The sequence below is a fragment of the Oncorhynchus tshawytscha genome, linkage group LG25 (assembly GCF_018296145.1).
Source record: "Oncorhynchus tshawytscha isolate Ot180627B linkage group LG25, Otsh_v2.0, whole genome shotgun sequence".
NCBI lineage: Eukaryota > Metazoa > Chordata > Actinopteri > Salmoniformes > Salmonidae > Oncorhynchus > Oncorhynchus tshawytscha.
The window spans coordinates 11,959,715-11,971,850 of NC_056453.1; positions in this window are offsets into that span (position 1 = coordinate 11,959,715).

A 12,136-nucleotide genomic window follows, 5' to 3' on the forward strand; every position below is an offset into this window, starting at 1 on the left:
AGACAGCCTCGCGAAAACGTCACTGCGGAGGGAAACCGCCTTGCCTGAGGGCTGCGAGCATATGCTGTAGAATAGAAAGTAGCAGGTAGCTCAGTATGGACATCAAAACTGTTGTGTTTTGCGATGAAGAGAGTCGTGCTGATTGAAAAGATTGTACGAGACAAAGAAACAAGTCGTAATGGTTGCCTGAAATAATGTAATTCACCTAGTGTGTGATATGCTGTCGCTATGCTTATGAGTTGAGGCGCACTATAGAATGACCAATTATACGTTATGTAGACCAATGAACTTCAGACCACTGAACATGAAAATCCCCCAAAAGTACACAGATGGCAGGCATCGGCAGTAAAACCTATCCTCGAGGGCCAACTGTCTAAAGCATGATGAGATCTTGAGATCGGACACTGTTGCAACAACCATAGTAAAAGTGTTATGAAAACGCAACCTTGCACAATTGCAATAAGGGAACCCACGTGGTGATAACCATTGCTGGGTAGCCTTAATTTGCTAACAGAATGTGGTTACTGTGGGACCAACCATTGTTAATTGGGTAGGATGTTAGAAGCTTGCATAGAGAAGCATTTCCTTGAATCACTTCAATGTGTTCAATGATTACATTTCTGCATTACAAATTGAAAAATATTAAATTCAATATGCTAACACAAATTCAAAATGATGGAATTCCAATACAATTTCTGTTGGCACTGAAATCACTCCATACATTGCATTGCTTGCAGAATTTAAGAATGAATTGGCAATGAGTAACGATGAATATCGTCAGATAAATTATAGGCTAATCATGAATTTGACTTGTGAGCTTCTAACAGCAGCATACTGTGTATAGATATTTCTATGAACTAGGGTACCGTTGAGCATTTCTTGTCGTGGACAACTGCTTGGAGCTGTTACAAAGTCATTAATATTACGTTGCCTTTTTTTTCATGTGAATACGTTAAGATATGTATTAAGAAGTCTCTCGTTCTTGGAGTCTTCACAGATTTGGCAAACACTTTGTGACATAAAACAGCACCTTTCTTTCCTTGCATTTCTGATACTGCTCGTTATCATTATATCATATACTAAGAATTGAACAATTGAATTACACATTGAACTTGATCCTGTAAAATTCATGGATATTGCTCAGACTCTTTTTTTTAATGTATGGAGATCTCGGAAGTACACCGTAACTTTGTAACATTTCGTATCTCCCTATGTTACAGTGGGCACACATATCCGAAACAATGTATGGGATTGACAAATTCAATGCTTCTCACAGAAAGAGTAAATTGAACAAGATGAATCAAACAAAAATCGATTGTCATTATAGTTGTTTGATACGCATGTGATGTCTACAGTAGCTGTTTAGTTACATGGGGAAATTATTGCGCTGGAAAGGATTTTCTGAATGAAAGTCGAGTTATAAAGAGCTTTGTGTGATACTGCATGCGTTTGAACAACAGCGAAAGTGAGGGAATTAATGTTGATCTGGAGAATTGACGGAACATTTAGGTGTCTGTGTTGTTAGGGCCGTCAAGATAATTAGCCTACAGTATGTCATGGACAACATTATGTAAAGATTCCTGAGGTAAAATGATGGTCCATGTATGTTTATATCGTTTGTTTTCCAAGTTAAAATGGAGCAATCAGGAATGTGAAAACGACTTGATTATTTGTTTTTGTATAGAAATAGAAAAAACAAGAAATTACTTGTTCTTCGATTTTGCTTATAAAATCCCCCAAAATTATTTCAGATTTTGATTTTCACATGTGGGTGGGGTTAAATGTGGAATGCCTGTCATTGGTTAAGTGCTAACCAACACTTCCTGTCCTTTTAAAGTAGGCGTTCACCCTTTTAACTCCATTCTATGAATCTATTATCTATTAGTTAATTGATTAATAGCTGCCAATACCATGCCACAGTAGCCTAGTGGTTAGTGTTGGGCCAGTAACTGAAAGGTTGCTTTATCGAATCCCCGAGCTGACACGGTAAAACTCTGTCATTCTGCTCCTGAACAAGGCATTTAACCCACTGTTCCCCAGTAGGCCGTCATTGTAAATAAGAATTTGTTCTTAACTGACTTTCCTAGTTAAATTTCCCAATTTCTGCATAATATTTAGTGTGTATTGACTTATTAATGAACTACTGTTACTGTAAATGGTTAGCTGACTGATATATCCAGCTACCTAACTAACCATTGGTAACCTTTTCAATGATGCCATACAGCCAAAACAACAGAGTCTATTGCTAGACTAGAGATATTCCCCTTGCTATACTTAGTCAGTTGTTGCATATCTAACTAGTTGGAATGAAGCAAGGGAGTGAATAGTAGGTCTGCAAATATATCCTTTCACTGTTTACAGCATGTCCTCAGCTACCCAGAACTTTCTGATCAGCCTGATAAGGTGTCATGGTTGTGTTCCGCTTACAACTGTGCAAATCCATGTGTGTATAGCAATGGAATGAAACATCCAACCAATGCCTTGAGTCATGCTGTAGGTCCACAACACACCCAGAGGGTTGTGGGGTCCTGTCCAAAGGAAAGCCCTATCCCCTGCCCCTAGACACTTGTGGAGAACTGAGAGGATTGGACAAGTGTAAGCAATACCACCAAAATTGTGGAAGTCTCACCATGTCACCATTCATCAACCCCTCTCAGATCTCCACGTGTCTTGACTCTGGGCAGTATGGGCTAGGGGTTGTTTTTTGGACAGGCCATGGGTATTATCAGTCATGCACTGTGTAAAATGTTTAAAGCGGCAGTACAGTCAAAAACTTGATTTGCATCACTGGTATCATCCTGGCCCTACTACGAGGTTGAAATAACACTCTGAAATTGTGAAAATTATGATAATACCCATTTTGTGTAAGAGCTGTTTGAAAAAAATGCTTGATATTTCAGCCTGTTTAGGTGAGATGGAAATTTTAGCCCACATCATGACATCACAATGTGATTTGATTATAACAGACCAATGTCTGTTCATCTGGGTAAGGAGGTGGGCTCTAGACCATGCTATCAGCCGATCAGGGCTGTGTATGTAAATATCTTTCCTAACACCCACACAATCAGACTGAGCATTTAAAGGGCCAAAAGAGGCTTAGGGAAATAAATGATAAAAAATATATGTAGGGGTTATTTTCATTAAATAAACACAAACAGTGATTTATTAGACATACAGTGATGATTTAAAAATAAAATGACAAAGAATGCATGGGGGTTTTAATAACTGTCAAATACTTTCTTCCTCTGTCCTTGGGGGAAACTCAATTTCATTTCCTTGATTTGTCACATCCTCCCTCCTTGTCTCCTTCTCAAAACCCATTGGATTAGAAGGTCAGAGGTCCTTCCCCTCTCATCTTCTTATCCAATGAGTTTTGAGAAGGAGGTGAGGAGGGAGGACGTAAGGAATCAAGGAAATGTAATTGAGATTCTTTCCTTGTTCCGGCCATTCCTCACCTCCCACTCAAAGCACATTGGGGGAGAGGAGTGAGGGTTCCTTCCCTCAGGCTACAATGCACTTTCAAGGAAAGGCAAGGAGTGGAGGAAATAAGGACAGAGGAAGCAAGAATTTGACAACTAGTTTTCAAACAGACTCACACACACAATGCTTGAAGAGTGTACTGATTATAATAATTTCCTTGTTGGTTATTATTATTGTCACTGATTTCGATGACAGAATCCAATGTATTATATTATATTATTATATCAAGTATTATATATAAATGCTGTTGTTGATATTTTACATTCCTCTGGAATGTAAAAACATGGCTATAAAATATAGAGAAGTTGACTAAAGCACAAAAAGACCTGGCAACTAGGCATGACAAAGAAATATGCTAGATGACATGAATATTTTTGTATTGTTGCTAGGTGAAGTTATGGTCTCATTGTGCTTTACCTAGACTTTTATTCTTGTAACTACACATGAAGCTGCAAGAAAATCATTTTTAAATGTACGTATATCAAACCATTTTCTTTCTTTTTTTTTTACCCTGATTTCACACATTGGCCTCCTCATTTATAGAAAGACCCATATGCACCCTTATCCCTGCAGATGATAACTATATTTGGAAATAACTCTGTGCTCTCGCTGCAAAAGAAAGAATATGACACAAGACGCCATTTTGTTTAGTAAAGAGTCATAGTAAAATATTCATGATAGTGAATACGAATCTTTACATGGGATGTAAAGAAAGCCCATAGGTTGAATGTTCCCAATGAATACCTTCGAGAGACTATGAGTAAAAAAGAGCTTTAACAATAAATCCAACCGGATCTGATAGCTGAAGTGAATGATATTGAATATCAACGTGGAATGGCGCTAAAACACACCTGCAAATCTTTGAGATATGATAATCAAGCTCTCTTCTCTTGGGGTTAAACATGGAGCAAAACATCACGGGGAGATGCTAAATGCTACCACAAACTGCAATGAAAAGGAGCAGAGGAAGAAGGACCGGACTAGTTGGAGACGCCTATTGCCTCACGTCTTGGTGAAAACAATTTCTTCAGCCTTTTCTTCCCTCTGGGAGAAACTACCTCTTCTCCCGAGAAAGGACTACTGTCATCTAGGAGTGCAGAGATAAGTCGAATACATTCGTAGCCAGGATAGCCAGAAGTTGAGAGTCGGAAAATGCCCACTTGCCTAATGACGATTCTCTAAAAGCCTCGTTCACATTGGCAGTTTGAAGTGACTCAATTCCGTTATTGGTAACACTTTACTTGACACCTAGCATTATAACACATTATGACACGGTCATAACCAAGTCATCAAATGTCTTAACAGCTGACAACTCTGTCATGAACCATATATTTACACCTGTTGCGATGTATATTGCGTTCTTTTATGGCTGGTTATGACACCTACATAAGAGTGTCAAAACCCACATTTTATTCAAATGTGTCTTTTTCCCTCTTGTTTGAACGTTTGTTTCTTAAATCCTTTTGTTGTTGTGTGTCATTATTTATAGTCATGTTTGTACACTTTATGACACCGTCTAGAAGATTTATGACCGTCCTTGGTCACTTTACTTGGACTAAGAAAATACACTTTATGAGACTGTCAAGAAGCATTATGACCATCAGAACCATATAAGCCAGATAGGAATATCACGTGGATGCCCTTATGTCAGTCATAGGTTTGAAAAGAGGATGTCTGCTCTTGCATTCATCCCAGTCATCAGCAACAGAGTATTGGGGGTAGGTACATATCTGACATCAATGTGTGCACGATTACAAAGATAATTCAATATGGAATATTTCAGAAAATTGTATATAACTTAAAAATACTGTTGATATGTAAGTTATATTGTGTGGTAAGTTTTGTGGGTTTTGACACTCTTATATAGGTGTCATAACCAGCCATAAAATAATGCAATTTATGTCACAACAGGTCGAAAGATATGTGCCATGATAGTGTTATGACCATATTATGACAGGTTATGACAAGTTATGTCAGCGCGTGTGACCATGTCATAACGTGTTATGACGCCAGGTGTCAAGTAAAATGCTACCAATTTTTTCCCCCTTATCTGATTCAAATTTGTTATTTCTCCTGCAGTCTAAGCAAACGGAATCAGACACTTCAAGCCACACTTCCAACTACCTTCGTAGGTGCTTTGAAATCAGGTACAAATCTGATTCCTGGCTATACAACCTTCGACTGTTATTTGGCGTGTCATTTTGCTAGCTACAGTATCTACTCTGGTGACCGTTTTGACAAGATCGTGTGGTAGTTAACTGGCATGATAATCGTTTACAACAAAATGAGTGAATGTGCTAGAAAGCTACAGCTAGCTAGTTGACTGCTGTGGCTAGCCAAAAAAGGACTTGTTTTGAAAGTTGGATCATCTTATCCTGTGTGACTTTAAAAGTGTTCTGAACATTCAAAGCAACTGGGGAAAAGTCCATGTCAGGCATTGTTGTCACCTTAGCTTGCTACATAACTGCTGAGTAATAGGAAGCATGAACACCTCCACCAATCAGCCTCCACCACTAAGCACACACCCGTCATTACTATGACAACTAGCGTAGCCATGTCAGCAAATGACTGCTGTCTGAACACACACATCCGATTTGGTCACTTGTAGCTTGCAGTTTGGACAGTCGGTATTCCAAAACAGATTTGAAAAACAAAACTGATTTGAGCGTTAAGGCCTGCAGTGTGAACAAGGCTTAACATATTCTCTGGAAAATAGTAATGGAGGAGTCACCAGTATCGCCTGGGAGTGGGTGGAGCTCTATCACTGGGTCAAGGGATGTATCTTCTTCCTAAGGGGAAATTGTGGGGTCTGACCGTCATTTGAAAACAAGTGAGAGAACATGGGTAAGTTGACATAAATACATCCCAAGAACTTGTCTGTCGGCCCTGCATTATTAAAGAAGAAAAAATTGTGATAAAGAAAAAAGTATACCAGTTTCATTTAAGGACCAAAAAATTGACAGCTGTGCCATATAGATTGAAAAATAGTTGAGAAGAGATTTTCGATGTACCGATTCCATGGCACATGGTTTATGAACTGGTCCTCAAAACAATTTTTGTATAACCACAACTGGGTGATAAAAAAATAAATAATCGTAAATCGATTAATAATATCATAATTCTCATAGCAAAAATGTTTATTTTTAATTTACAATATGTACTGTAGAATCTATGAGAATAGAAAGGATCAGAACTTCTGTGAAACATCACAATACAGTTGAAAAATATATGGCAAATAGAAATATAAACTGGATGGTGTTCCAAGATAGATGGGAGGGGTTGAGTGGAGCTGAAGGATGGGACAAAAAACAAACAAAATATAACTATAGTAAACTATACTGTGTCCTCAAACTGTATATAGTATGTATACGCGGGAAGTAGAAGCCTAAGTGTTGTTGTTCATGAGTTTACTCCAATTAGGGGAGGGATGGTAGGGTTATATAAAAATATATATATACAGTTCCAGTCAAAAGTTTGGACACACCTACTCATTCAAGGTTTTTCTTTATTTTTACTATTATTCTACATTGTAGAATAATAGTGAAAACATGAAAACTATGAAATAACACATATGGAATCATGTTGTAACCAAATAAGTGTTAAACACATCAAACATATATTTGAGATTCTTCAAAGTACCCATCCTTTGACTTGATGACAGCGTTGCACACTCTTAGCATTCTCTCAACCAGCTTCACCTGGAATGCTTTTCAATTAACAGGTGTCTTGTTAAAAGTTCATTTGTTTAATTTTTTTCCTTCATAATGCATTTGAGACAATCAGTTGTGTTGTCACAAGGTAGGGGTAGTATGCAGAAGATATCCCTATTTGGTAAAAGACCAAGTCCATATTACGGCAAGAACAGCTCAAATAAGCAAAGAGAAACGACCGTCCGTCATCAAGAATTTTGAACGTTTCTTCAAGTGCAGTTGCAGAAGCCATCAAGCGCTATGATGAAACTGGCTCTTGCGATAGCCACAGGAAAGGTAGACCTAGAGTTACCTCTGTTGCAGAGGATTTAACTGCACCTCAGATTGCAGTCCAAATAAATGCTTCACTGAGTTCATGTAACAGACACATCTCAACATCAACTGTTCAGCAGTGACTGCGTGAATCAGGCCTTTGTGGTCAAATTGCTGCAAATAAACCACTACTAAAGGACACCAATAATAATAAGAAACTTGATTGGGCCAAGAAACACGAGCAATGGACATTAGACCAGTGGAAATCTGTCCTTTGGTCTGATGAGTCCAAGTTTGAGATATTCGGTTCCAACCGCCGTCTCTTTGTGAGACGCAGAGTAGGCGAACAGATGATCTCTGCATGTATGGTTCCCACCATGAAGCATGGAGGAGGAGGTGTGATGGTGCGGGGTTGCTTTGCTGGTGACACTGTCTGTGATTTATTTAGAATTCAAGGCACACTTAACCAGCATGGCCACCACAGCATTCTGCAGTGATACGCCATCCCATCTGGTTTGCGCTTAATGGTACTATCATTTAATTTTCAACAGGAGAATGACCCAAAACACACCTCCAGGCTGTGTACGGGTGACTTTACCAAGAAGGAGAGTGATGGAGAGCAGAATCAGATGACCTGGCCTCCACAATCACCTGACCTCAACCAAATTGAGATGGTTTGGGATGAGTTGGACTGCAGAATGAAGGAAAAACAGCCAACAAGTGCTCAGCATATGTGGGAAATCCTTCATGTCGGTTGGAAAATAATTTCAGGTGATGCTGGTTGAGAGAATGCCAAGTGTATGCAAAGTTGTCATCAAGGTGGCTACTTTGAAGAATCTAAAATATGAAATAATAATATAACACATTTTTTGGTTACTACAATATTCCGTATGTGTTACTTCATAGTTGTGATGTCTTCACTATTATTCTACAATGTAGAACATAGTAAAAATAAAGAACAACCCTTGAATGAGTAGGTGTGTCCAAACTTTTGACTGGTACTGTATATAAATTATATATACAGTACCAGTTATTATTGTACCATTATATGTACATTATATATTTCTCCCTAAAACACTTCTGTGAGCAGGCCTTTCTAATCGACCTGGCCCGGGTATCCTGGAAGGACATTGACCTCATCCCGTCAGTTGAGGATGCCTGGTCATTCTTTAAAAGTAACTTCCTCACCATTTTAGATAAGCATGCTCCGTTCAAAAAATGCAGAACTAAGAACAGATACAGCCCTTGGTTCACTCCAGACCTGACTGCCCTCGACCAGTACAAAAACATCCTGTGGCGGACTGCAATAGCATCGAATAGTCCCCGCGATATGCAACTGTTCAGGGAAGTCAGGAACCAATACACGCAGTCAGTCAGGAAAGCTAAGGCCAGCTTCTTCAGGCAGAAATTTGCATCCTGTAGCTCCAACTCTAAAAAGTTCTGGGACACTGTGAAGTCCAGAACAAGAGCACCTCCTCCTAGCTGCCCACTGCACTGAGGCTAGGTAACACGGTCACCACCGATAAATCCATGATTATCGAAAACTTCAACAAGCATTTCTCAACGGCTGGCCATGCCTTCCGCCTGGCTACTCCAACCTCGGCCAACAGCTCCGCCCCCCCCCGCAGCTACTCGCCCAAGCCTCTCCAGGTTCTCCTTTACCCAAATCCAGATAGCAGATGTTCTGAAAGAGCTGCAAAACCTGGACCCGTACAAATCAGCTGGGCTTGACAATCTGGACCCTCTATTTCTGAAACTATCCGCCGCCATTGTCGCAACCCCTATTACCAGCCTGTTCAACCTCTCTTTCATATCGTCTGAGATCCCCAAGGATTGGAAAGCTGCCGCAGTCATCCCCCTCTTCAAAGGGGGAGACACCCTGGACCCAAACTGTTACAGACCTATATCCATCCTGCCCTGCCTATCTAAGGTCTTCGAAAGCCAAGTCAACAAACAGGTCACTGACCATCTCGAATCCCACCGTACCTTCTCCGCTGTGCAATCCGGTTTCCGAGCCGGTCACGGGTGCACCTCAACCACGCTCAAGGTACTAAACGATATCATAACCGCCATCGATAAAAGACAGTACTGTGCAGCCGTCTTCATCGACCTTGCCAAGGCTTTCGACTCTGTCAATTCTTATCGGCAGACTCAGTAGCCTCGGTTTTTCGGATGACTGCCTTGCCTGGTTCACCAACTACTTTGCAGACAGAGTTCAGTGTGTTAAATCGGAGGGCATGCTGTCCCGTCCTCTGGCAGTCTCTATGGGGGTGCCACAGGGTTCAATCCTCGGGCCGACTCTTTTCTCTGTATATATCAATGATGTTGCTCTTGCTGCGGGCGATTCCCTGATCCACCTCAACGCAGACGACACCATTCTATATACTTCCGGCCCGTCCTTGGACACTGTGCTATCTAACCTCCATCTAACCTCCTCAGCTTTCGCTGCCTCCAGCTCTGCTTTGGGGCGGCGATATTCCCCAGCCTGTGCCCAGGGTCCCTCTCTGTTCAGTATCTCCTCCCATGTCCAGGAGTCCTGTGTTGCTGGCCGCTGTTGTTGCTGCTGCTGCTGCTGTCGTCGCTGTCTTTTTCCACGCCGCTTGGTCCTTGGTAGGTGGGTGATTCTGTCACGGTCTTCCTCCTCTTCATCTGAAGAGGAGAGGCGAGAAGGATCAGAGGACCAATATGCGGCGTGGTATGTGTTCATAGTGAATTTTAATAAAGAGAACACTGAACACTATACAAAAGAGTAACAAAAAACAATAAACCAAATACGACTGTGAAGCTACAAATCAGACCTGTGCTGACACAAGCCACTAACATAGACAATCACCCACAAACAAACAGTGCAACCCAGGCTACCTAAGTATGATTCTCAATCAGAGACAACTAATGACACCTGCCTCTGATTGAGAACCATACTAGGCCGAAACATAGAAATCCCAAATCATAGAAAATCAAACATAGACTGCCCACCCAACTCACGCCCTGACCATACTAAATAAATACAAAACAAAAGAAATAAAGGTCAGAACGTGACAATGAGAGAGGCCTGTAATTTTCATCATTAGGTACACTTCAACTATGACAGACAAAATGAGAGAAAAAAATCCAGAATATCACATTGTAGGATTTTTAATGAATTTATTTGCAAATTATGGTGGAAAATAAGTATTTGGTCACCTACAAACAAGCAAGATTTCTGGCTCTCACAAACCTGTAACTTCTTCTTTAAGAGGCTCCTCTGTCCTCCACTCGTTACCTGTATTAATGGCACCTGTTTGAACTTGTTATCAGTATAAAAGACACCTGTCCACAACCTCAAACAGTCACACTCCAAACTCCACTATGGCCAAGACCAAAGAGCTGTCAAAGGACACCAGAAACAAAATTGTAGACCTGCACCAGGCTGGGAAGACTGAATCTGCAATAGGTAAGCAGCTTGGTTTGAAGAAATCAACGGTGGGAGCAATTATTAGGAAATGGAAGACATACAAGACCACTGGTAATCACCCTCGATCTGGGGCTCCACGCAAGATCTCACCCCGTGGGGTCAAAATGATCACAAGAACGGTGAGCAAAAATCCCAGAACCACACAAGGGGACCTAGTGAATGACCCACAGAGAGCTGGGACCAAAGTAACAAAGCTTTTACCATCAGTAACACACTACGCCGCCAGGGACTCAAATCCTGCAGTGCCAGACGTGTCCCCCTGCTTAAACCAGTACATGTCCAGGCCCGTCTGAAGTTTGCTAGAGAGCATTTGGATGATCCAGAAGAAGATTGTGAGAATGTCATATGGTCAGATGAAAACATAATATAACTTTTTGGTAAAAACTCAACTCGTCGTGTTTGGAGGACTAAGAATGCTGAGTTGCATCCAAAGAACACCATACCTACTGTGAAGCATGGGGGTGGAAACAACATGCTTTGGGGCTGTTTTTCTGCAAAGGGACCAGGACGACTGATCCGTGTAAAGGAAAGAATGAATGGGGCCATGTATCGTGAGATTTTGTGTGAAAACCTCCTTCCATCAGCAAGGGCATTGAAGATGAAACGTGGCTGGGTCTTTCAGCATGACAATGATCCCAAACACACCGCCCGGGCAACGAAGTAGTGGCTTCGTAAGAAGCATTTCAAGGTCCTGGAGTTGCCTAGCCAGTCTCCAGATCTCAACCCCATAGAAAATCTTTGGAGGGAGTTGAAAGTCCGTGTTGCCCAGCAACAACCCCAAAACATCACTGCTCTAGAGGAGATCTGCATGGAGGAATGGGCCAAAATACCAGCAACAGTGTGTGAAAACCTTGTGAAGACTTACAGAAAACGTTTGACCTCTGTCATTGCCAACAAAGGGTATATAACAAAGTATTGAGATAAACTTTTGTTATTGACCAAATACTTATTTTCCACCATAATTTGCAAATAAATTCATAAAAAATCCTACAATGTGATTTTCAGGATTTTCTTTTCAAATTTTGTCTGTCATAGTTGAAGTGTACCTATGATCAAAATTACAGGCCTCTCTCATCTTTTTAAGTGGGAGAACTTGCACAATTGGTGGCTGACTAAATACTTTTTTGCCCCACTGTATATATATATATATATATATATATATATATATATATATATATATATATATATATATATATATATATACACACAAAAAAAATGTATAAGGGATTATATTGATGGA